The sequence below is a fragment of the Papio anubis genome, chromosome 1 (genome assembly GCF_008728515.1).
Source record: "Papio anubis isolate 15944 chromosome 1, Panubis1.0, whole genome shotgun sequence".
Classification (NCBI taxonomy): Eukaryota; Metazoa; Chordata; class Mammalia; order Primates; family Cercopithecidae; genus Papio; species Papio anubis.
The window spans coordinates 116,930,464-116,956,144 of record NC_044976.1 but is presented as its reverse complement, the minus strand read 5'-3'; the positions used below and the strand labels follow the sequence as shown (position 1 = coordinate 116,956,144).

General features: G+C 35.5%; 1 long non-coding RNA gene across 3 annotated transcripts in view; it reads left to right on the top strand.

The window, feature by feature from the left end:
• The window catches only part of LOC103888107, an 87,806-nt gene that overhangs the window by 39,739 nt on the left and 22,386 nt on the right, over nt 1-25,681 (top strand). For all 3 annotated transcript variants that reach the window (XR_004177014.1, XR_004177012.1, XR_004177013.1), the window contains exon 2: nt 24,472-24,528. This is a non-coding gene — a long non-coding RNA (uncharacterized LOC103888107). The remainder of the gene's footprint in view (nt 1-24,471; nt 24,529-25,681) is intronic.

Below are 25,681 nucleotides of genomic sequence, written 5' to 3'. Positions count from 1 at the left end.
GCAAAAGAGCTCTGATTATTCCAGACTTGGCAAAGCTCCTGGCAAGATCTCAGTGTGAGAAACCAGAGGGGAGCTCACAGAATTGGCTGGCAGGTGGCTCTGGACTGGTGTGGGATAATAATGGAGATGCAGGCTAAAGCCCATGCATGGAGTAGTTTGGTCAACGTGAGAAGGACTAGCCAGTGAGTGGAAGCACTAAATAAGGGCATGTCTTTTCCAGCAGCACTGACTTTCTGGCTTGTGAAATCATGTCAAATAAAACCCAAAATAAGTCTATAAAAGCACCCCAAACGTGAAAGAGCCAAACTGATTTTCCAGTCACAAACAGAAGAATTTGAGCCAGTTGGCTTAGACCTCAAGCAGTTCCCTATAACTCTAATTAAACGGTTCTCTTTCTCAACTCTCAAAAGAGATCTAGTAGTTTTTCTAAAAAATGCAGACAAGGAGGAAAAGAAAATTTTAAAATATTATTCACTAGGTATTGGTTATGAATTTTGTCCCCAAACCTCAATCTAAGGAGAAGACCAAGATGTTGATTTAGTTTCCCCATCTCTACTTCTCCCAGGTTAATGAATCATATTTTTGTAGAATGAGGATGGGATTTGGAGAACGAAGTTTATATTATTAGTTGATTCCCCCCATACCCAGCTATATCATCCCTAAGAAGGATTATGAAAAATCAACCAAAGTTTATTTAATCTTATAACTATGTTTAGGCTTAGTATGGTGTTACCTGATTGTGCCAGCAAGACTAAATGAAGCCCAAATGCTCCCCACCCTCGTTACTAAACAGAGCAACACATTACTAGGCTCTCTTTTCCTGGCTATGACTAAAGCATTTTCACTCAGCCCCTAACACGTCGTCTTTGGCGCATAGGTGGGGAGACTGAAATCTGAGCATAATTGACTCTCAGTCTGCAAGTTGCATTTTCTTGGCTCTGTCCCATAGGCACCCCACTCTCATCTACTGCCCCTCCACCACTCTCTACTAAACTTCCCACCATCTCTATACATATTAGAGTTTCTGTAAATTCACACTTTCCATCTTAACAGCCAAGATACACAAATACTTTCCAATTGACACCAATCTTAGAAAGACTTTTTTTTAACTGAATGGAAGGAGTAAAAGTTGCAAAGATGCAAAGACTGAAGCTTAAGACTTTTAAGACTCAATTGGGATGAAGATAAATTTCCTTCCCAACTATATAGCTATCACTACACTGGAAGTGGCTGGCTTTTTGATATGCCCTCTTTGCATATAACTGGGACTCATATAATACTGAAATTACCAGAAGCTTGTTTTGGGGTTGGAGAAATGTCTGAACCTGGAGTGAAATGCTTGGGTATGTGACATGGTATCAGAGTTTTCTTTGAGAGCTCCACAGTGAAAGCCAACATTAAACGTTATTATTTTTATTATTATTACTTTTGCCATAGGCTTTCCATGTTCAGTTCTGTATAGATCAAAATGCTAATGGAATATTCATCAAAGATAGTCATGGAATCTAGGACCTGCATATATAGGGTTGACCCAAATATATTTTGAACCATTATATTTTGACTCAAGCTACCACTCAGAAGCCTAAAATATGTACTGTTCTGATGCACTGTGCTAGGGAATGTTGTTGAATGGTGTTGTAGAAAGAGACCAATTTGAAGGAAAATGAAAATCAACAAATACCAAGAGATATACAGTAGGCTGAACTCACACTGTCTCACAGAGTCTGTAAATGTCCTAATTCTGAGTGATTTATAGTAAGTTTTCTCTCTCCCTTCAACTACAGTTTCTAGTAGAGAAATTCTTCCATTCTGGGATTAATAAGATCACTGGGTTATCCTTATTCTCATATTTCACCCCTTTTGATAGAATCCCTCTGCTCTGAGGTTTCCTACTGGAATTTCTGATTATGCCAGCTCTGTTATTTGTCATTTTCAGAGCTCTACTAATTGGTGAATATCGTGCCTTCCTCCAGGTCACATACAGTCTCTGTCATCAGGGCATAACTACTCTTCCCGGACACTTAAACTCACTAGGGAAGTCTGCCCTTTCCCTGTAGTTGTTAGCAGTTCCCATTCTCTGTCTTGTTTTGCATGTTGCCTACCTTCAAAGTGGACTTCATATCCTCTTTAGATCTTGTTCCCTAAAGGAGACTAGCCCATCCTCTAAGGGTCATTGCCTTGGTCTCCAGGCCACTTAAGTAGCTGGCTCTTATCTTCTTTCTCTTTCCTTACTTAATGTTTCTCCAGCTAAGTAAATTTGTGGTTTTGGAAGTACATGTAAATTTGGCCAGCCCTATCCTAATGATTTCCAAATCTATTTCTCTAATGTAAATCTTTCCTTGAATATACTTGGTGTAGCACATCCTATTAGTGCCTTACTTATATCCTCTTGACATTAATCTTCAACATGCTGAAGGCTACTTACAGAAAACACCTGCTACTCTCCACCTGTGAGCTTATTTTTCTTGCTGGAGGAGAATGTTTGTGTTACACACAGGGCAAACTAGCAGAGCTGAAGGAGTTAATGGCTCTGGAAACAATTTTCAGTGATGATACAGATTTGTTGGATAACAACACCAGCGTCTAACCCCATGGTTATGGTAACTCTAAGGTATATCCTATATTGTCCTCTAGCATTACCAGTGCTGCAAAACTTTAATTTCCTTGACTGCAGTGATAACTAGCTTGACCAAGAACATTTTATAGGCTTTATTCCCTTCCCCATCTTATTTCTCACTAACCTGTTGGTGTTTTCCAGGACCACCTCCAAAATAAATTACTGGTATTGGAATTATTGTCTGAGTCTATTTATGAGATAACTCAAAGTAAAGTGTCTAGAAAACATGACTTTTCTATCTGACTGTTCCACTTGCAACTGCCTTAATAATAACTCATCCAAACCACTTATCTTCTACATTCAATATGTTTTACTTCCTCTATGCTTAACTCTCTATCCATCAAGTCAACCAGGCCCAAATTCTCACACTTCAAAGACAGTTTGTCACAAGTTCCATTAATTCTACCCTGAGAATATTTCTCAAATCTGTATCTTCCTCTTCATCCTCACTATCACTATTTCATTTCAGGTCTTACCTTCTCTTCCCTGTGCTCTTACATAATCAGTTAGTTGTTCTCTTTGCCTCCAGTTTCAATTTTGGAAATGAAGAAGACGACAATTTACAATGACTTTCAGGCATTTGGTGGTCATAAGAAAGGCAATACAGAATAGGTAGAAGGCTTAGAAAGAAAGATGTTAAGATTATTTTCATATATGTTGAATTTGAAGAGTCTACAAGCCACTAAAATAGAAATGTCCAGAAGTTCAGTTGAATGGGCCATGAGATCATGGGAGTGTTCTTCTTTAGGAAATATATGTACATATTTGAAGCCATGGAAATTTAGTAAAGCATGCAGAATCAAAAAGAAAAGAACTAAAGGCATAATTTGAGGAATGCTAAATTTTAAGGATAAACAGAAGAATAAGATCTAGTGAAGGAAACCTATAAGGGATAATATGAAAGACATGAAGAAAACCATGATAGAGGAGGAAAATAAAGGGCTAGAAGGCAGAACATCTCAGTGAGACCTTCCCTAACCATTCTATTTAAAACAATAGTCTCTCCCCACTACTCAGTTCTGATGCCCCTTCTCTGTTTTTTTTCCAAAGTACATTTTACCATCAAATATATATATATATTAAATTTTAATTATTTTTATCTTATCTCACCAGAATACGGACATAGTTTTTGTATTTTTTCTGTTTTGTTATTCTCAGTATCTGAAATATTTCCCGACAAATAGTGAGCACTCAGTAAATATTTGTGGAATGAATGAAAATGAGGGAGCTGTTATTCCTGTTTAATGGTGTCCAGAGGTTGATTAAGATAAATTCAGAAAAGCAACGGTGCTTTTGTGATTAACAGGACACTAGTGACATTTATCAGAATAGTTGTAAACTGAAGCATTAATGTAGTGAATTGAAAAGTAAAGTTTGGAAAGCATTGAGATTGACTCCAGACCAGTGCTTCTCTAACTATCCATGGTAAAGAATCAATTTGTTGCAATTTAGTACGTTTGTAAATTACAATAAAAATAAATTACTAAGAAAATTATAAATATTATATAATTATTATATAAATATTATATAAATATAATTATTATATAAATATTATATAAAATAATTATATTGAACAAAATATAAATATGTATAAAATATAAGCTCTTCTAGCATTTTTTCCTAGATCACCAAGCCTCTGTTCATGTTTTTAGCCTTCTTTTCTCTCAGTGTTCACTTTCTTCCATATGGATATATAGTTTTTGGCATAGTATTTTATTTATTTTTATTTTTTGAGATGGAATCTCACTCTGTCACCCAGGCTGGAGTGCAGTGGTGTACAACTCAGCTTACTGCAACCTCCGTCTACTGGGTTCAAGCAACAGTCCTGCCTCAGTCTCCTGAGTAGCTGGAATTACAAGGTGCCTGTCACCACACCAGCTAATTTTTTGTTTGTTTGTTTATTTGTTTGTTTGTACAGATGGAGTTTCACTGTGTTGGCAAGGCTGGTCTCAAACTCCTAACCTCAGGTGATCCACCTAACTTGGCCTCCCAAACATCTGGGATTATAGGCATGAGCCACCACGCCCGGCCTGAACATTATTTATTGAATATAATTTGCTTTTCTCATTGGATTGCATAGTCAACTTTGACAAAACTCAAATGACCACACAAGTATGAGCCTATTTCTGGGATTTTTATTCCTTTCAATTCATTTATTGGTCAATCTTTATACTAATAAAATACTGTCTTGATTATTCTAGCATTATAATATGTCTTGAAGAGAAGTAGCGCTTTATCCTACAACCTTGTTTTTCTTTTGCAAGGGTGCTTTGCATACGTTGTTTGCTTTCTCACATAAATTTTTTTTTTTTTTAGATTTTTTTTTTATTATTATACTTTGAGTTCTAGGGTACATGTGCATAACGTACAGGTTTGTTACATATGTACACTTGTGCCATGTTGGTGTGCTGCAACCATCAACTCGTCAGCACCCATCAACTCGTCATTTACATCAGGTATAACTCCCAATGCAATCCCTCCCCTTTCCCCTCTCCCCATGATAGGCCCCAGTGTGTGATGTTCCCCTTCCTGAGTCCAAGTGATCTCATTGTTCAGTTCCCACCTATGAGTGAGAACATGCGGTGTTTGGTTTTCTGTTCTTGTGATAGTTTGCTAAGAATGATGGTTTCCAGCTGCATCCATGTCCCTACAAAGGACACAAACTCATCCTTTTTTATGGCTGCATAGTATTCCATGGTGTATATGTGCCACATTTTCTTAATCCAGTCTGTCACTGATGGACTTTTGGGTTGATTCCAAGTCTTTGCTATTGTGAATAGTGCCGCAATAAACATATGTGTGCATGTGTCTTTATAGCAGCATGATTTATAATCCTTTGGGTATATACCCAGTAATGGGATGGCTGAGTCACATGGTACATCTAGTTCTAGATCCTTGAGGAATCGCCATACTGTTTTCCATAATGGTTGAACTAGTTTACAATCCCACCAACAGTGTAAAAGTGTTCCTATTTCTCCACATCCTCTCCAGCACCTGTTGTTTCCTGACTTTTTAACGATCGCCATTCTAACTGGTGTGAGATGGTATCTCATTGTGGTTTTGATTTGCATTTCTCTGATGGCCAGTGATGATGAGCATTTTTTCATGTGTCTGTTGGCTGTATGAATGTCTTCTTTTGAGAAATGTCTGTTCATATCCTTTGCCCACTTTTTGATGGGGTTGTTTGTTTTTTTCTTGTAAATTTGTTTGAGTTCTTTGCAGGTTCTGGATATTAGCCCTTTGTCAGATGAGTAGATTGCAAAAATTTTCTCCTGTTCTGTAGGTTGCCTGTCCACTCTGATGGTAGTTTCTTTTGCTGTGCAGAAGCTCTTTAGTTTAATGAGATCCCATTTGTCAATTTTAGCTTTTGCTGCCATTGCTTTTGGTGTTTTAGACATGAAGTCTTTGCCCATGCCTATGTCCTGAATGGTACTACCTAGGTTTTCCTCTAGGATTTTTATGGTATTAGGTCTAACATTTAAGTCTCTAATCCATCTTGAATTAATTTTTGTATAAGGAGTAAGGAAAGGATCCAGTTTCATCTTTCTACTTATGGTTAGCCAATTTTCCCAGCACCATTTATTAAATAGGGAATCCTTTCCCCATTTCTTGTTTCTCTCAGGTTTGTCAAAGATCAGATGGCTGTAGATGTGTGGTATTATTTCTGAGGACTCTGTTCTGTTCCATTGGTCTATATCTCTGTTTTGGTACCAGTACCATGCTGTTTTGGTTACTGTAGCCTTGTAGTATAGTTTGAAGTCAGGTAGCGTGATGCCTCCAGCTTTGTTCTTTTGACTTAGGATTGTCTTGGAGATGCGGGCTCTTTTTTGGTTCCATATGAACTTTAAAGCAGTTTTTTCCAATTCTGTGAAGAAACTCATTGGTAGCTTGATGGGGATGGCATTGAATCTATAAATTACCTTGGGCAGTATGGCCATTTTCACGATATTGATTCTTCCTATCCATGAGCATGGTGTGTTCTTCCATTTGTTTGTGTCCTCTTTTATTTCACTGAGCAGTGGTTTGTAGTTCTCCTTGAAGAGGTCCTTTACATCCCTTGTAAGTTGGATTCCTAGGTATTTTATTCTCTTTGAAGCAATGGTGAATGGAAGTTCATTCCTGATTTGGCTCTCTGTTTGTCTGTTACTGGTGTATAAGAATGCTTGTGATTTTTGCACATTAATTTTGTATCCTGAGACTTTGCTGAAGTTGCTTATCAGCAGCCAGAAGAGAGTGGGGGCCAATATTCAACATTCTTAAAGAAAAGAATTTTAAACCCAGAATTTCATATCCAGCCAAACTAAGTTTCATAAGTGAAGGAGAAATAAAATCCTTTACAGATAAGCAAATGCTTAGAGATTTTGTCACCACTAGGCCTGCCCTACAAGAGACCCTGAAGGAAGCACTAAACATGGAAAGGAACAACTGGTACTAGCCATTGGAAAAACATGCCAAAATGTAAAGACCATCAAGGCTAGGAAGAAACTGCATCAACTAACGAGCAAAATAACCAGTTAATATCATAATGGCAGGATTAAGTTCACACATAAAAATATTAACCTTAAATGTAAATGGACTAAATGCTCCAATTAAAAGACACAGACTGGCAAACTGGATAAAGAGTCAAGACCCATCAGTCTGCTGTATTCAGGGGACCCATCTCACATGCAGAGACATACATAGGCTCAAAATAAAGGGATGGAGGAAGATTTACCAAGCAAATGGAGAACAAAAAAAGCAGGGGTTGCAATACTAGTCTCTGATAAAACAGACTTTAAACCAACAAAGATCAAAAGAGACAAAGAAAGCCATTACATAATGGTAAAGGGATCAATTCAACAGGAAGAGCTAACTATCCTAAATATATATGCACCCAATACAGGAGCACCCAGATTCATAAAGCAAGTCCTTAGAGACTTACAAAGAGACTTAGACTCCCATACGATAATGATGGGAGACTTCAACACTCCACTGTCAACATTAGACAGATCAACGAGACAGAAAGTTAACAAGGATATCCAGGAATTGAACTCATCTCTGCAGCAAGCAGACCTAATAGACATCTATAGAACTCTCCACCCCAAATCAACAGAATATACATTCTTCTCAGCACCACATCGCATTTACTCCAAAATTGACCACGTAATTGGAAGTAAAGCACTCCTCAGCAAATGTACAAGAACAGAAATTATTACAAACTGTCTCTCAGACCACAGTGCAATCAAACTAGAACTCAGGACTAAGAAACTCAATCAAAACCGCTCAACTACATGGAAACTGAACAACCTGCTCCTGAATGACTACTGGGTCCATAACAAAATGAAGGCAGAAATAAAGATGTTCTTTGAAACCAATGAGAACAAAGATGCAACATACCAGAATCTCTGGGACACATTTAAAGCAGTGTATAGAGGGAAATTTATAGCACTAAATGCCCACAAGAGAAAGCAGGAAAGATCTAAAATTGACACTCTAACATCGCAATTAGAAGAACTAGAGAAGCAAGAGCAAACACATTCAAAAGCTAGCAGAAGGCAAGAAATAACTAAGATCAGAGCAGAACTGAAGGAGATAGAGAGACAAAAAACCCTCCAAAAAATCAATGAATCCAGGAGTTGGTTTTTTGAAAAGATCAACAAAATTGACAGACCGCTAGCAAGACTAATAAAGAAGAAAAGAGAGAAGAATCAAATAGACGCAATTAAAAATGATAAATGGAATATCACCACCGACCCCACAGAAATACAAACTACCATCAGAGAATACTATAAACACCTCTATGCAAATAAACTGGAAAATCTAGAAGAAATGGATAGTTTCCTGGACACTTACACTCTTCCAAGACTAAACCAGGAAGAAGTTGAATCCCTGAATAGACCAATAGCAGGCTGTGAAATTGAGGCAATAATTAATAGCCTACCAACCAAAAAAAGTCCAGGACCAGATGGATTCACAGCTGAATTCTACCAGAGGTACAAGGAGGAGCTGGTACCATTCCTTCTGAAACTATTCCAATCAATAGAAAAAGAGGGAATCCTCCCTAACTCATTTTATGAGGCCAACATCATCCTGATACCAAAGCCTGGCAGAGACACAACAAAAAAAAGAGAATTTTAGACCAATATCCCTGATGAACATCGATGCAAAAATCCTCAATAAAATACTGGCAAACCGGATTCAGCAGCACATCAAAAAGCTTATCCACCATGATCAAGTGGGCTTCATCCCTGGGATGCAAGGCTGGTTCAACATTCGCAAATCAATAAACATAATCCAGCATATAAACAGAACCAGAGACAAGAACCACATGATTATCTCAATAGATGCAGAAAAGGCTTTTGACAAAATTCAACAGCCCTTCATGCTAAAAACGCTCAATAAATTCGGTATTGATGGAACGTACCTCAAAATCATAAGAGCTATTTATGACAAACCCACAGCCAATATCATACTGAATGGGCAAAAACTGGAAAAATTCCCTTTGAAAACTGGCACAAGACAGGGATGCCCTCTCTCACCACTCCTATTCAACATAGTGTTGGAAGTTCTGGCTAGGGCAATCAGGCAAGAGAAAGAAATCAAGGGTATTCAGTTAGGAAAAGAAGAAGTCAAATTGTCCCTCTTTGCAGATGACATGATTGTATATTTAGAAAACCCCATTGTCTCACATAAATTTTAAAATGAGCTTATCAAATTCTACAAAGGGGTACTGAGATTTTATTTGGGATTGCATTGAATCCATATATCAATTAGGGGATAATTAGCCCTCCATTTACTGGACTTTTAAAAAATTTTTCAGAGAAATATGTTTTAATTTCCTTTGTATAGGCCTTGAATATCTTTTGTTAAACTTTTTTTTTTTAGTGTTTTGTGGTCTTTGGCACTATTAAAGGAGATCTTTATTAAATTATAATTTCAATTATTTATTGCTGGTATATAAAAATATAACTGGTTTTGTAAATAACCTTGTATCCTGTTACTTTAAGTGCTTTCTCTGCATCCTTTGAAATGATCTTTATTGTTTTTTATTCTATTAATATGATGAGTTACATTGATTTTCAAATGTTCCATTTCTGGGAGAAACCTTACTTGGTAATTAATAAAATATTCTCATTTTTACATCTTGCTATATTCACTTTGCTATGACTTTAGTGTTTTTATACCTATATTCATGAGAGCCATTCTATTCTTTGTAGAATCATTGTAACATTTTTTTTGGAAAAGGGTCTTGCTGTGTCACCCAGGTTGGAGAGTACTGGCACCATCATTGCTCACTGCAGCCTTGAACTCCTGGGCTCAGGCAATCTTCTCACCTTGGCCTCCTGAGTGTCTGGGAGTACAGGCATTTGCCACCATGCCAGGCTAATTTTTTTTTTTTTATTTTTAGTAGAGATAGAGGTATTACTATGTTGCTCAGGCTGGTGTTGAACTCAAGCAATGCAGCCATTGTCATTTTTTTTTTTTTTTTTTTTTTTTTTTTTTTTTTTTTTTTTGAGACGAAGTCTCGCTCTCTTGCCCAGGCTGGAGTGCAGTGGCGCGATCTCGGCTCACTGCAAGCTCCGCCTCCCAGGTTCATGCCATTCTCCTGCCTCAGCCTCCCGAGTAGCTGTGACTACTACAGGTGGCCACCACCTCACCTGGCTAATTTTCTGTATTTTTTAGTAGAGACGGGGTTTCACTGCATTAGCCAGGATGGTCTCGATCTCCTGACCTCATGATCCGCCCGCCACAGCCTCCCAAAGTGCTGGGATTACAGGCGTGAGCCACCGCCCCTGGCCTGTCAACTTTTAATAGTAGTGTTATGCTGGCTTTATAAAACAAGTTGGAATATTTCTTCCTAATTCTGAGAGTTTTTGTAAGATTGGTGCCATCTGTTCCTTAAATATAGAATTTATTAATAAAATAATTGGACCTACAGTTTTTTCTGCGGGAAGGATTTTTGGTAACAAATTCTTCTTTAATAGGTCTAGAGCTATTCTGACTCTCTAAGTCTTGGGTCTGTTTTGGTAAGTTAAATTCTTTTCAAGAAATTTTTCCATTTTTATTTTAAATATATTTATTTTATTGACATAAGTTTTTCATAATGTTCTCTATTATACTCTGTGTGTGTAGAATCTGTAGTGATAATTTGTCTTTTATTCCTAATAGTGGTAATTCGTGCTTCTCATTCTTTTTCCTTTTTTCCCATTTTTTCCCCTAGTCTAGCTAGAGATTTTCACTCTTGCTGATCACTTTAAACAGCCAACTTCTGACTGTCCATTTTCATGTATTTGTTTTCCATTTGGTTGAAAATAGAATCATAATTTTAATTTTATTGATTATCAAATAATTCATTACTTTATTTCATTTTTTATTTTGGTTACTTTGCTCTTTTTTTTCAATAGATGATTGAGTGGAAGCTAGGACCATTTATTTTATGCTTTTCCTTTAAATATGATGTTTAAAGACATACCTTTCCTGTTAAGAACCGTTTTAGCTACACCCTACAAATTTTAGTATGTTGTATTTTCCATTATTTAGTTTCAATTATTTTCTACTTTTTTATGATTTCTTTATATGACCCCTAAGTCATTTAGAAGTGTGTTATTTCAAATTTTTAAAAGATAATTTCAACTTTCATATTAGATTCACAGGGTACATGTGCAGATGTGTTACATGGGAATATTGAATGATGCTGAAGTTTGGAGTATGGATTCTGTCACCAAGATAGTGGGCATAGTACTCAATAGGTAGTTTTTAAAACCCACCTTCTCCTCATTCTCTTATAGTCCACAGTGTCTGTTGTTCCCATGTTTACATCCAGGGGTGCTCAATGTTTAGCTCCCACTTATAAGTGAGAGCATGTGGTATTTGGTTTTCTATTTCTGTATTAATTTGCTTAGGGTTATGGCTTCCCGCTCTGTTCATGTTGCTGCAAAGCACGGGATTTTATTCTTTTTTATGGCTGCATAATATTCTATGGTGTATATGTACCACATTTTCTTCATTCAACCCACTGTTGATGAGCACCTATGTTGATTCCATGTCTTTGATATGGTGAATAATGCTACAATTAACAAACACACATGTCTTTTTGGTAGAAAGATTTATTTTCTTTTGTATATCTACTCAATAATGGGATTGCTGAGTCAAATGCTAGTTCTGCTTTAAGTTCTTTGAAAAAGCTCCAAACTGCTTTCCACAGTGGCTGAACTAATTTATATTCCCGCCCAGAGAATATAAGTGTTCCTTTTCTCTGCAGCCTCGCCAGCATGTTTTTTGACTTTTTAATAATAGCCATTCTGACTGGTGTGAGACAGTATCTCATTATGGTTTTAATTTGCATTTATCTGATTATTAGTAATGTTAAGCATTTTTTCATATGTTCATTGGCCACTTGTATGTCTTCTTTTGACCAGTATCTTTACATATTTTGCCCATTTTTCAGTAGTGTGATTTGTTTTTGCTAGTTGAGTTCTTTAAGTTCTTATAACTTCCTGATGTTAGGGCTTTGTTCGATGCATAGTTTGCAAATATTTTCTTCCCAATGTCCAGAATGGTATTTCCCATGTTTTCTTCTAGTATTCTTACAGTTAGAGGACTTATTAAAGCTTTCAATCTAGCTAAAGTTAATTTTTGTATATGGTGAAAGACAGAAGTCCAGTTTCAATTTTCTGCATATGGCTAGCCAGTTGTCCCAGCACCATTTATTGAATAGGGGTTCCTTTCCCTATTGCTTATTTTTGTCAACTTTGTTGAAGCTCAGGTGGCTGCAGGTGTGTAGCTTTATTTCTGGGTTCTCTATTCTGTTCCATGGGTTTATGTGTCTGGTTTGGTACCAGTAACATGCTGGTTCGGTTACTGTAGTTTTTTGGTATAGTTTGAAGTTGGGTAATGTGATACCTCTGGCTTTGTTCTTTTTGCTTTGTTAGTATTGCTTTGGCTATTTGGGCTCTCTTTTGGTTCTATATGAATTTTTAGAAGAGTATTTTCCTAATTCTGTGAAACATAACTTTGGTAGTTTGATAGGAATAGTGTTGAAGCTATAAATTGCTTTGGAAAGTATGGCCATTTTAATAATATTGATTCTTCCAATCCATGAGCATAAAATGGTTTTCAATTTGTGTCAACTATGATTTCTTTCAGCAGTGTTTTATAGTTTTCCTTGTAGAGATTTTTTGCTTCCTTGGTTAGATGTATTCTTAGGTATTTTATTTTTTGTGGCTATTGTAAATAGGATTGCATTCTTGATTTGGCTCTCAGTTTGAACATTATCACTGTATAGAAATGCTACTAATTTTTATACACCGATTTTGAAACTTTGCTGAAGTTGTTTATTAGTTCCAGGAGCCTTCTGGAGGAGTCTTTAGGGCTTTCTAGGTATAGAATCATATCTTCAGTGAAGATAGATGTTTGACCTCATTTTCAATTTGGATGCCCTTCATTTCTTTCTCTTGCCTGATTGCTCTGGCTAGGACTTCCAGCACTAACTTGAAAAGGAGGTGAGAGCGGGCATCCTTGTTTTATTCTAGTTCTCAAAGGGAATGCTTCCAGCTTTGCCTATTCAGTATGATGTAGGCTGTGGGTTTGTCATAGATGGCTCTTATTATTTTGACATATGTTTCTTAGATGCCTAGTTTGTTAATGGTTTTTATCATGAAGGGATTTTGGATTTTATGAAAGACTTTTCTCATGTCTCTTGACATGATCATATGATTTTTGTTTTTAATTCTGTTTATGTGGTAAATCACATTTATTGATTTGTGTATGCTGAACCAACCTGGCATCCCAAGAATGAAGCCTACTTGATAATTGTGAATTAATGTCCTGCTGGAATTGGTTTGCTAGTATTTTGTTGAGGATTTTTGTGTTTATGTTCATCTGTAGTTTTCTTTTTCCATTGTGTCTTTGCCAGGTTTTTGTATCATATCAGGATGATGCTGGTTTAATAAAATAAATGAGGGAGGAGTCCCTGTTTGAATTCTTTGAATAGTTTCAATAGAATTGATATCAGTTCCCAAATATTTTGTATTTTACTAGAGATCTTATTGCTAATTACTTTCTAATTCAATTCCATTGTGGTTAGAGAATATATTCTGTATTATTTCAATCCTTTCAAACTTATTGAGACATATTTTAGATCAAAGTATATAATCTATCTTGATATATATGCTACATGCAATTCAACATTTATATTCCATAGTTGTTGAGAGTAGTCTTTTATAAATATCAGTTAGGTTAAGATAATTAGTAGTGTCATTGGGATCATCAATATGTTTATTAATTGTCTCAATCTATATATTGTTGGGAGAGAAGTGTTAATATTATTAATTATGCTTATGAAATTGACTATTTTTCCTTTCAATTCTGTCAAATTTTTCATATATTCTGAAAACCCGTTATAAACTGTGTATACATTTATGATTGCTATGTGCTTGAATTCACCCTTTGATCATTATGAAATATTTCTTTTTGTCTCTGGTACCACTGTTTGTCTTGATGTCTATTTTTGTCTGATATTAATATACCGACTCAGCCTTCTTATGCTTACTATGTGCATTTGCATGGTCTGTCTCTTCCCATCCATTTACTTGCTTGGAGTTTTCATCTCTCTGCTAACATTACCTATCTGTTATCGCATATTGCCTACTTTTTCTAGCAAAGCCCTTATTATTTTAATTATATTAACTCCCTGATAATTCCAACATTGGTGTCATAGCTGTGTCTGGTTCTGATGATTGCTTTGTCTCTTCACACTGTGTTTGTTCTTGCATTCTGGCATGTCTTGTAAATTTTTAGTTGAAAGTTGGACATGTATTGGCTAATAACAACTAAATTAAATCAGCCTTCAGTGTGAGGATTTATGGTAATCTGACTAGGAGCTGGGCTGTAGTTAACATTTGCTATAGCTGTAGGTGCTAGAAGCTTCTAATTCCTCTAGTGTCCTTATACTATATTTGTTTCGCCTCTTGACTTTGAGCTTCCCTGAGTATTTCTCCTCAGAATCTGTCCTGTAGCTCTTTCACCTGTAATTCACTGTTACAATACCGTTGGTGTGGTGGTAAGGTGTGGAGGAGGAGGACTGTTTTATAATCTTCTCATTAAATCTCAGGGTTTTTTTTCTTTTCTTTTCTTTTTTTTCTTTGTGAGACAGCATCTTGCTATGTTGCCTAGGCTCACCGTGAATTCCTAGGCTCAAGCCATTCTTCCACCTAAGCATGCCGAGTAGCTGGGGGACCACAGGCATGCACCACTGTGTCTGGCTAAATCTCAGTTTTAATGGGCCTCTCTTGGAGCTGTGAACTTCACATGTGTTTATCTTATGGTATATCTTTTTTTGCCCACCCCTTCACTCACGTTATATTCCATTCCCTGTCTAAAGTATTCTAATTCATGTCCTTGAAGCCCTGACCTCTGTTGACTATGTTGTTTTTGTTAGGTCAGACAAGAAGTCTAGAAGTGATTGCAGTGGGAGGGATGTCTTTCTCCTAATTGGAATATGGCTGTGGTGAAATCTTTTCCCTGGAAAGGAGAGTAGAACTTTGTTAGGAAGTATGCTCTGGATATATTTCACAATGATTACTTTTCCCCTTCACCTGCTAGAACCAGGAGCTAAGCTTTCTTGAATCTTCATTGAGAGAATGGTGTGCGCTTCCTCAAGATAAAGCTTGTGAAATATGTAGTTCCCAGGGGACTGGCACTCTCAGGCTAGCCCACTTTTGGCCTCCATCAATTTGTCATAATTATTATTTGTTTTTACCAGTTTTGTCTTCATTAGATTCTGCTCTAGGTAACCAGATCTTGGCTATGTCTCTATGGATTTGCCTGTCTCTCCAGATATTGAGGTGACAGTTTGCCTTGCAAGCTTATTTCTTTGATGGGCACAAGAGGAGCTGTTGATTCTTAGTTTTTCGAGTTGTCTTTTTCTAAGGATGGGATTGATAACTTCCAAGTTCTTTACATGCCAGAGCTTAAATGGAAGTACTAGATTCATCTGTTTATTTTCATCTTATCAGTATAGTTTTTTGTATATTTATAGTGCATCTTTTGTAGATAGTATATAATTGGGTCCTGATTATCTATTATGGCAATCTCTGCCTTTTATTGTTGATATGGCTCTACTTAGTTCTACTATTTTATTATTTGATTATTCTTCAGCTTCTCCTTTTATAATTCTTTTAAAATATTTTTTCTACTTAACTTTTGACTTATTTGGATAGTTTTCAGAATTTCATTTTACTTTGTCTATTGCCTTTTTAGCTACACTGTTTATACTAATTTTTTATTGCTCATGCTAAGAATTTCAGTATACATTTTTAACTTTTAATTATTTATTTGCGTTAATGTTGGACCACTTTACATTAAATGTGAAAACCTTGCAACACTATGACTCCATTTACTCCTCCCTACGTCCCTAATGCCAGAGTTATGTTTTACATCTAAACAGGTTATACATTCTACAGGAAATGGTGTCATTTTTGTTTTAAACTACATATTTTAAAGATAATTAAACCAAAAAGTTTACATCTATCCAGGTATTTCCCATATCTGATCTTTTATTTCTGTTCTGAAGATACAAATTTTTATCTATGTTGTTTTCTTTCAGCCTGAAAAACTTCCCTAGCATTTCTCATATTGCAGTTCTACTGGCAATGAATGATGTCAATTGTCTTTTATCTAAAAGTGTCTTTATTTTACTTTTATTCAGTATTTGTAGTGGTTATAAAATTTTTGGCTGAAGATTTTCCCCCAGCATTTTAAAGACGTATTGTATTATCTTGCATAGTTTTTGATGAAGAGTCAGCTATCATTTGTGTCATTTCCCTCTTTATGTAGTGAGTCATTTTTCTCTGTCTTTATCTTTAATTTCATTAGCTTGACATTCTTAGACCTAGTTTTCTTTGCACTTAGCCTGCTTGCGGTTTCTGAGATTCTTGAATTTGTAAATTTATATCTTCCATCAAACTGAGAACACCTTCAACATTATTTTAATTTTTTTTCTATGCTATTCACTTTTTCATTTTATTCCTGGACTCTAGTTACATGTATATTGCCCCACATATTGTTGAAATACTATTCATCTTCTTTCAATTCTTTTTGCTCTCTTTAAAATTTATAATTCTTCTAGTCTATCTTTAATTCACTGGCTCCCTAGCTTCATTTTGCTTTTAAGCCCATCCAGTGAATTTTAAAAATTTAAAAATAATGTTTTTCAGTTTTAAAATTTCCATTTGAATATCCGGAGAGGCATCCTCCTCTCAAAAATTCTGCTTTGCACATTTCATCTGTGTCAGCAGCACTGAATTCTTATCTCTGTTTCCTAACTTCAAAAATATCTATTTGCTCAACTTGGGAGCTCTTTTCCAGGGACATCATGTGGCAAATGTTTGTGGACACAAAGCTGGTGTGATTTGGTACTCTTGCCACAGTTATTTCCTTTCTTTCAAAATCACAATCCTGCACTGTACGTTTTCCAGTACTTAAACTTTGTTTCATGTGTTTTGCCCATTTTTATAGCTATTTATAGTGGACAAATAGTCTGATACCATTAATAATTATTCTGCCATAGCTGGAAGTGAAATTCCATGTTTGCACAAAATGCAAATTACCAAGTCTTAAAGACTCTGATGAAATATGTTTGTGCAGGGACTTAAGAGTCTTCAGTAGCTCTCCTCCTTTCATAATTAAGAGTGTCATATTGGAATAAAGAGGGTAGGGGAACAACGCCATCTGAAATTTATACTTATTATGATTAGAGTCAGATTAGAGGAGAAATGTCAGCATGGCCATAACTCATGTAATTCAAAGTCAAGAAAACATGCCAGCAACAGGAGACGCACAGCCTTTTAGAGATTTGCAGGAGTCCGATTAGAATCTGGAACCGCAGAAATAAAAATGCTGTTTGAGATTTTAACGGGGAGTAACTGAAAACAGAAGAGGACAATCTTCTTGCCAGATGGGAAATACGTTAGTAGATGCACAGATTAAGGAGGCTTTGCTTTAGTTTTGGCCTCTGGTCACTCCCAGCATAGCACTTGAGTGCAAACTAACAGCCAGAGGGAAGTGTATTCCCTCTGATCTTTGGTGCCACATTTCTCACCATGAAACTTTGCAGCCAAGTATTTTCCAGGCACTGTGGATTTTTCTAAACAGGGCTGCCATGCTTCTTGGCAAATATTACTGTTTATGTCAATCTGATTTCAAGAGCTATCTAAAGAGTGAAGGGATTTACTGTTCAAAGAAGATGAAAGAATGAAAGAGGCCAGAGATCTTACCCAAGAAGAACCCATTAGAGAAAATTTTGCCTCATCAGAGATTGTCTATATGCCAACTATGTAAAAAGGAACATCTAAAGACAGAAGTTTATAGAAAGACAGAATGACAGGTAAGCAGACGTTAGCAAAATTTGTTTCCCTGAAGGTACAGACAGAATTCAAACAGCTAAGTTGGCTGCCATGCAATAATTGGTTTTCTTTCCAGATCCATTCTTACCATTTCTTATTGAGATAATTTTCTCTCAATAACTGATTTCCTTAGTTCTGGATTTTGTTGAGATTTTGACCTTCCCTTAGAGTCACCATATTAAACTTTAACTTATGCTTGAAAGACAAAGGTAAATAGACAGACCCTAAATAATTTTTCTATACTCTAAAACAGCAAACAAGGTCCGCAATTGCTTTTCTACAGCTCCAGAGGTTAATTGCAGGCCTTAGGTCTCACGTCCCTCTGGTCCATTTTTTTTGTTTTTAAGTCCCCATAATACTATTTCCTTATGTATCGTTGTCCCAAAATGCCGATATCGGATTCCAGAAAAGCTGGCATTACAGTTCCCTTGTAGCACTTCACCATCAACTCTGCCCTAAAATATAGATCTAGCTGCCAAGCCTCACTGCAGGGTACAAAACAGAAAAAGTGGGGGCTGCAGAGTGCTGCCATGAGGAATTGCAAATGAAAATATCAGCCAATTTTAAAGGCTTCAGATTATCTCCCTAGTTTAAATTGCCAGCCTCTGTCAAGGAGTGACACAGTGTTTCCTGATGTGTTGAAAGCAGCCCCGCGATGAAAGGAAGATAATGCCCTTATCCAGCTGAAATTCTGAACTGGATACCCTGGGGGAGTTATGTATACAGTCTTTGACTCATCAGGATAGAGAGTGGCTGCTGACAGCTCATCAACTTTGACTCCTGGCCAAGGCTGAAAAAATGAGCTTTTCCCCCTTTTTCCCCAAATACTTTCATATCTCCTTTTAAAACTTCTTCTACCCAACATTTAAAAATTGATGGTTTCCCTGGGTCTGAAGGCAGCCCCAATCCTAAAGCAGCATTACCCTATTGGCTCACTTGCCAGTTTGTTGAGTGTTTTTGGTCCTAATGTTTCCAGTACAACTAATGATCATTGAGCACTCTGTTAGATGCTGGAGATGCAGAAATAAACAAACATAGTTGTTGTCCTCATGGAGGACATCTCAAAGTGTGTTCCTATGGTCATCTACATTAGGATTACTTGGGGAGTCTAGCTAAAAATGCGTATTTTTCGATTCCCAATTAGATTTACTCAGTAGAAATATCTGAAGTTAGGTGCAAAAATCTACTTTTTAATGAGCTTCCCAAGTGGTTTTTAAGCACAGTGAAGTTTGAAAACCACTTGTAAACACACACACATATGGAATGAAAATTTCTAATAAAAATCCTCAAATATAATAGGATGACATGGGGAAGGTGAATTTAAATTGGGACACATTGGTTATAAAGGGCTTAAGGAAGCAAATTTGAGACTTGAGCAATAAGTGAAATTGTTCAGATGGAGAGCGGAGAATAAACACTGTTCAAGCAGAGGTAAAACTTCATGCAAAGGTCCTGAAGTAAGAATGTTGATGTTTTCCCAACACATAGACATGTGTGGTGTCTTGCCTAAAGGAACTATCACCATTTAAATCCATGTATCCTCTAATCTGGGTTTAATCCCATTTCTCCGCCTTTTCCCTAGCTTAAAAAGTTCTTTACTAGAATCTGACTCAAATTAGAAAATTTTATCAAATTTAAGCCTTACCTAAACAAAACTAGGAAAATTGAATTTATAAAGTTTTACATAGGCCTAAATTCAACAAGATAATGGTTTATTTTCAAAGAATGTCCCTCACCTCATTCCTTTATCTCCTTTCTCAGTAATCAACCTGGTACACAAGCATGTAGAGTATAAGAAATGATCAATTGCTGTGTGGTTTACAGGGATCAATGTGTATTCGCATGTTACTATTGCCAATAGCGACTTTATGGTTACATGTGAGAGGAATATTTTATATAAAAATCTCTGCTAATGAGTTTCAGGACAAATCCATTTGAGGTTAAAATGTACACGGTATGAACCCTGTCTTATCTATGTGTCTATCTTAAAAAATAGAAAACTATTTTTTAAGAAGAAATTTTAGAAATTCTTAGCAAAATTCAATGAGTTATTGAACTAAATACTTGTGAAGAAAAATCAGCAATCTGAAAAATAAGTAGTGATCATTCTTACTAATCTGTGATTCATGAAAGAGATCAGACTATTTGAACCTATAGAGCAAGCTTGTCCAACCTGTGGCCTATGGATCACATGTGGCCCAGGACGGCTTTGAATGTGGCCAACCACAAAATCATAAACTTTCTTAAAACATTATGATTTTGTTAGCAGGTTTTTTTTTTTAGCTCATAGCTATCGTTAGTGTTAGTGTGTTTTATGCATGGCCCAAGACAATTGTTATTCTTCCAATATTACTCAGGGAAGCCAAAAGATTGGATATCCCTGCATAAAGAAAGTATTATTCATACCCTACTGTGCAGAGGAAGAAGAGATTCTAGTAATTTGCTGATGGCACATGGGTTTCTGTATGCACCTACATTTTAAAAGAATAAATCACACTGTTTTTTGTAGATGATATGCTTCTGTACTTAGAAAATCCAGAGGAATCTGTATGTAAATTATTAGAATAAATGAGTTTGACAAGGTTGCTGGATCTAAGAGCAATATTTAAAACTCAATTTATATTTCCATGTATAATACTAGCAAAAAGTAGTTGGAAAATGATAGTAATATCAAAAATTTAAACAAGCACTATATTTAATAAAACATGTGAAAGAATATTGAAAACTATAAAAATATTTTGAGGGGCATCAAAGGAAACTTAATGGATGGATATACTCTATTTGTGGACTGGAATCTTTATTTTTTCAGGATTAATGGCAGTTATGGTTCTTTAGTTGGAAAAAGCACAACATATTACAAAAAGGATTTATCAGAACTTTAATTCCTAGACATATCACAGTGATGCAGCAGAGCACAAGACAACCAGATGATCTGAAAGTACCAGATAAGAAAACAGGTTTCTTATAAGGAAATGACAACTAGGCCTAAGACTGACTTCCCAAGAGGAACAGTGGAATTTAAGGGACTATGGAACAATATCTAGAAAGGGGAAATAACTACTGGCCTGGAAAAATATTCCCAGAAAACTATCTTTTAAGAAGAGCAAACAATAAGGGCATTTTTCAAATAACAAATAAGTGAGAGCACTTACCACTAAAGGAACTTTGAAAGGTTGTTATTCATGAGGAAGGAAGATGATCACAAGAGTAATGTCTGAGATATAACAAGAAACTGAAGAAAAAAAAATGCTAAACATGCATAAATACAAGTAAATAACAAATACTTAAAAAACAAAAAAATGAAAATGACAATATGAAGGCTAAAACACAAGATAGGACTAAAATACTGTTTTCCAGTGAATGTACTATGGCATTTATGTCGCTTGGGGAGGAGGTAAGTATACTGATGCATTTTTTACTCTGATAAGTTTAGTCTGTATGTTCAGATTTCAAGGATAACCTCTAATATAATAGAAAAAGTAAACAGTTTCCAAAAAAAAAAAAAACAAAAAAAAAACCAGGAGGAGAATAGAATTTTAAAAAGTCTCAGCTGAAAAAAGAAAACCATGAATGGAAGAGTAAAGCATAAAACATTAAAAAATAAATAAAGATCACAGAATGAGTTGATAAAATAAAGTTACATATGTCAAAATACATGGTAATTGCTAAAATCTTCAGTTAAAACAAAAATAACAAAATTCATCTATATGCTTTTTTAAAGCAGACTCACTAAAGTATATAGAGAAAAAATGTTGAGAGTAAAAATATGATTAACAAACTATAGGATAAATACTAATTTTAAAAATCTGGCATAGCTATATTATTATAATATCAAACAAAACAGATTTTAAGGCAAAAATATTATTACACATAAAGAGAGTGACTTCAAAATGCTAAAAGTTCACGTTTAAAAGGTCCGTTCAAAAAAATTAATGGAAGATATAACCATTTCAAATTGGCTATATTAGTCCATTTCCAAGCTGCTGATAAAGACATACCCGAGACTGGACAATTTACCAAAAAAAAAAAAAAAGGTTTAATTGCCTTACAGTTCCACATGGCTGGGGAAGCCTCACAATCATGGCGGAAAGCAAGGAGGAACAAGTCATGTCTTACATGGATGGCAGCAGGCCAAAAGAGAGCTTGTGCAGGGGAACTCCTTTTCTGAAAACCATCAGATCTCATGAGACTTACTCACTATCATGAGAACAGCACAGGAAAGACCTGCCCCCATGATTAAATTACCTCCCGCTGGGTCCCTCCCACAACATGTGGAAATTCAGGATGAGATTTGGGTGGGGACACTTCCAAACTATATCACTGGGTAAATATAACAACATAAGCAAAAAATTGATCAAGCAGTAAGAGAAATAAATAAAAGGAGAAACATCCACTGCCTCTCTGAGCAACAACAAAACATCGAGAAAACAAATAAGTTAGACAAGGAACAGCAGAGCAAATACAAAGAAGGAGTAAAATGTAAATAATGATGAAAACAAATAATTAAGACATATGGAGACAGATGAAGACATATTAATTAATGAAGACATATTAATTAATAATGGTAAATGTTTCTTTGAGAAAACCAATAAAGAAAATGCATCTCTGGCAAGACTGGAAAAGAAAAATTAAGATAAAGCACATATGGCTCATTTTAACATGGATAAAACTCACAAATATAATGTTGAATAGAGAAAAGAAATCACAAAAGAATACAAAGAAGTACTAAAATGGGAAAAACTTAGTAGAGTTGATTCTTGAACAACATGGGAGTTAGTGGTGTCAACCTCCCTTGCAGTAGAAAATTCATGCATAACTTTTAACTCCCCCAAAACTTTACTAGTAGCCTTACTGATAACATAATTAATACAAATTTTGTATATATATTGTATGCCATATTCTTTCAATAAAGCAAACTAAAGAAAATGTTATTAAGAAAATAATGACAGAGAAAATATACTGAGTACTGTTCTGTATTTATGGATACTGTAAGTTTATGTCATCTGTTTATAAGTTATGTAAAAAAAGATATGTATAAAATTATTAATAGAAACGGGAATCATTCAAGAGTCCTTATTTTCCCTTACTTTCCACATGAAATCAAATAAATATGGTATATGTCTCAGAATCATCCTTCATATTTCTATTTATTTTTACTTTTATGCTTTAACTCATTGTTAGCCTGGATTACCGCAGTAGTCATCTAATTCATTGCCCTGTCTCTTCCAATCCGTCATCCTTGCTAATGCTTGATTATTCTTTTTTTAAAAAAAGCAAATCTTATTAAGTGTCTTCCTTTTATTCCTTGTGTAAAACTCTTCCCAACTTCCAACTGCCTAACCAAGAAATGTTAAAGTCCAAAGTATGCGTATCAGGTCCTGCATGATCTGGTTTCTGTCTATTTTTTCAGACTTATTTTTCACTCCTTTTCCCTTCCCTTTACCCCCTCACCAACTCTAACACATTATTTGTCATTATTGTAAGTATACTAATATTTATTGAGCACTTATAGTATATTCCAGGCATGGTATCTATCATTTTACATGTGCTATCTCCTGTGAATCCTAAATTAACTCCATGGGGAAGGAACTCCTATTTTACCCATTTTACAGATGAGGAAACTGAGCCATAATAGGCTAGTAAATGACAGAGTCAGAATTTGAACACAGATGGTTCTACTGTATTAGTTATTGCTTCGCTAATTATCAGACTGCCTTTCACTTCAGGACCTCTTTCTCCCTTTACAGAAATTCTTTCCTTCTGAACCCTCAAAAAGTTCAGGACTCAGTTTGCATGTCATCTTCTACATGAAGTTTCACATTACCTTTCTAGAAGGTAGCACTGACTTTGGTTCTCCATCTGTGTTCCTTACATCATAGCTTCCATAATATTTAATCGCATGTACTTTTTTGTTTTTCTATCTCTTGAAGATTGTGAAGGTTAGTATTGAAATCATTTGTGTTTGATTGATGAGGACCTAATACAAGCACCTAGTACTTGACTGAAAATTAATATATATTGAATCAAATTGATGGATTTCTGCAACTGTATTTTCTCCCATTAGTTAACATCATGTAACTCCAAATGTACTGTAATCTTGCAATTATAACTTTAAAAATTTTTGCATACTATTTTCTTCTATCCCATTGCTTATTACAGCGTCTCAACTATAATAAATAGTCAGTAAACATTGGCTAATTTAAGTATTGCATTTCTCCAACACATGGCTATTTTATCAGTCTACTCCTAGGCTTTATTTTACCTTTAGCAGAAAAAAAAATCCGAATAGAATCAACATTACTTTTTCCTAAGGACCTATAACAATTTTTAGCCCTAGTTTGTAGACATGAGGACATCTGCACAGCTGTTTTACCTTCACCTACTATTATCTATTCCTGAACCCAAATAGTTAGAGTTCTTGTTGTGAATTTGCCATTTTAGCTAACTTTATATACTGCTTAATTTCTTTAGGGAGACATTCGGCCTGGAGAGATCACTCTTTTGAGATCAATTCAAGAAAAAGAAAATGTAAGCCAAATGTTAGGACTTCCAAGCAATCATATATATTGGCCTGAGATACAAAATCTCAAAGAAGAAAGTTGATTACTTGAGACATTTTAAATGAAAAGGAGCAAAGCATTAAGCCCACTGGGCTAAAATAAAAAGTCCCAATCTGTTTCACATAGATGTTTTGTCTTTATAGAAGTAAAATGTATATATGTCCAAACACAAAATGCATGCCACAAACACATTAAGGATAATTATTTGCATATTAAAAGTCATATGACTTAATTTTCAATAAGATTTTATATGTTTTCTTAGCGACTTTATCAATGCACTTGAATATTAGTTTAAAGTCTTTCTTAATTGGATAGAGGACAAATAGAAGCACTGTTTATCATGGCATTGTTTGTGGTGGCAGAAAGATGATGATAACAGTCTGGGATCTAGCCCTGGAGGAGTATTAACACAAGGTGGATACATACAATTGAGTACTTGGCAGACATCAGAAGCCACAAACTAGATATGTGCATAGTTATAAGATTGTACCTTCAAAGCATATTTCTGGTGAAAAAAGTAAGAAAGCTGATATCTATGGCACAATATCAGTACTGCAAATTAAATGTCATGTACACAATCATTCCCATTCTTCAAGGTTATGTAGAAATAAAAGGTTTAAAATCAGGCATATGAGGGTAAAAGTGAGAATGGGACTGCAGGATAGGAATGAAAATGGAATAAGTTAATAAATAAAGAAGAGGGGTTCCTTGTGCAGACCAATGATGATGATATGTCACCATCTGAGCATGATTAACGCTCGGTAATTGAGATCTTTGTAAAACTAAAACTAAATTTAAATTAAAAAGAGAAGTCAATGTCAGTTGGTAATCTAGAAATAAGATATTCTTGAAATTGCACTGTAAGGGGAACTATGTTGTACACAATTTAATTTACACATTGTTTCTGACTATGCCCATGATTAACATGAGGCACACTGCCTCGCATATTATTGTCCTTTATTCTTTTGTGAAGCAGAGAATGTATGTTCATTAGTCACAGAAGACACACATTGTTATTCCACTTTATTATGTTGTCTAGACTTGTACTCTAGTGTTAATCTCAACAGTGCATAAAATTTTCTATTTAATAGCTAACTGACCATCAGTCAGCTCTATAGAAA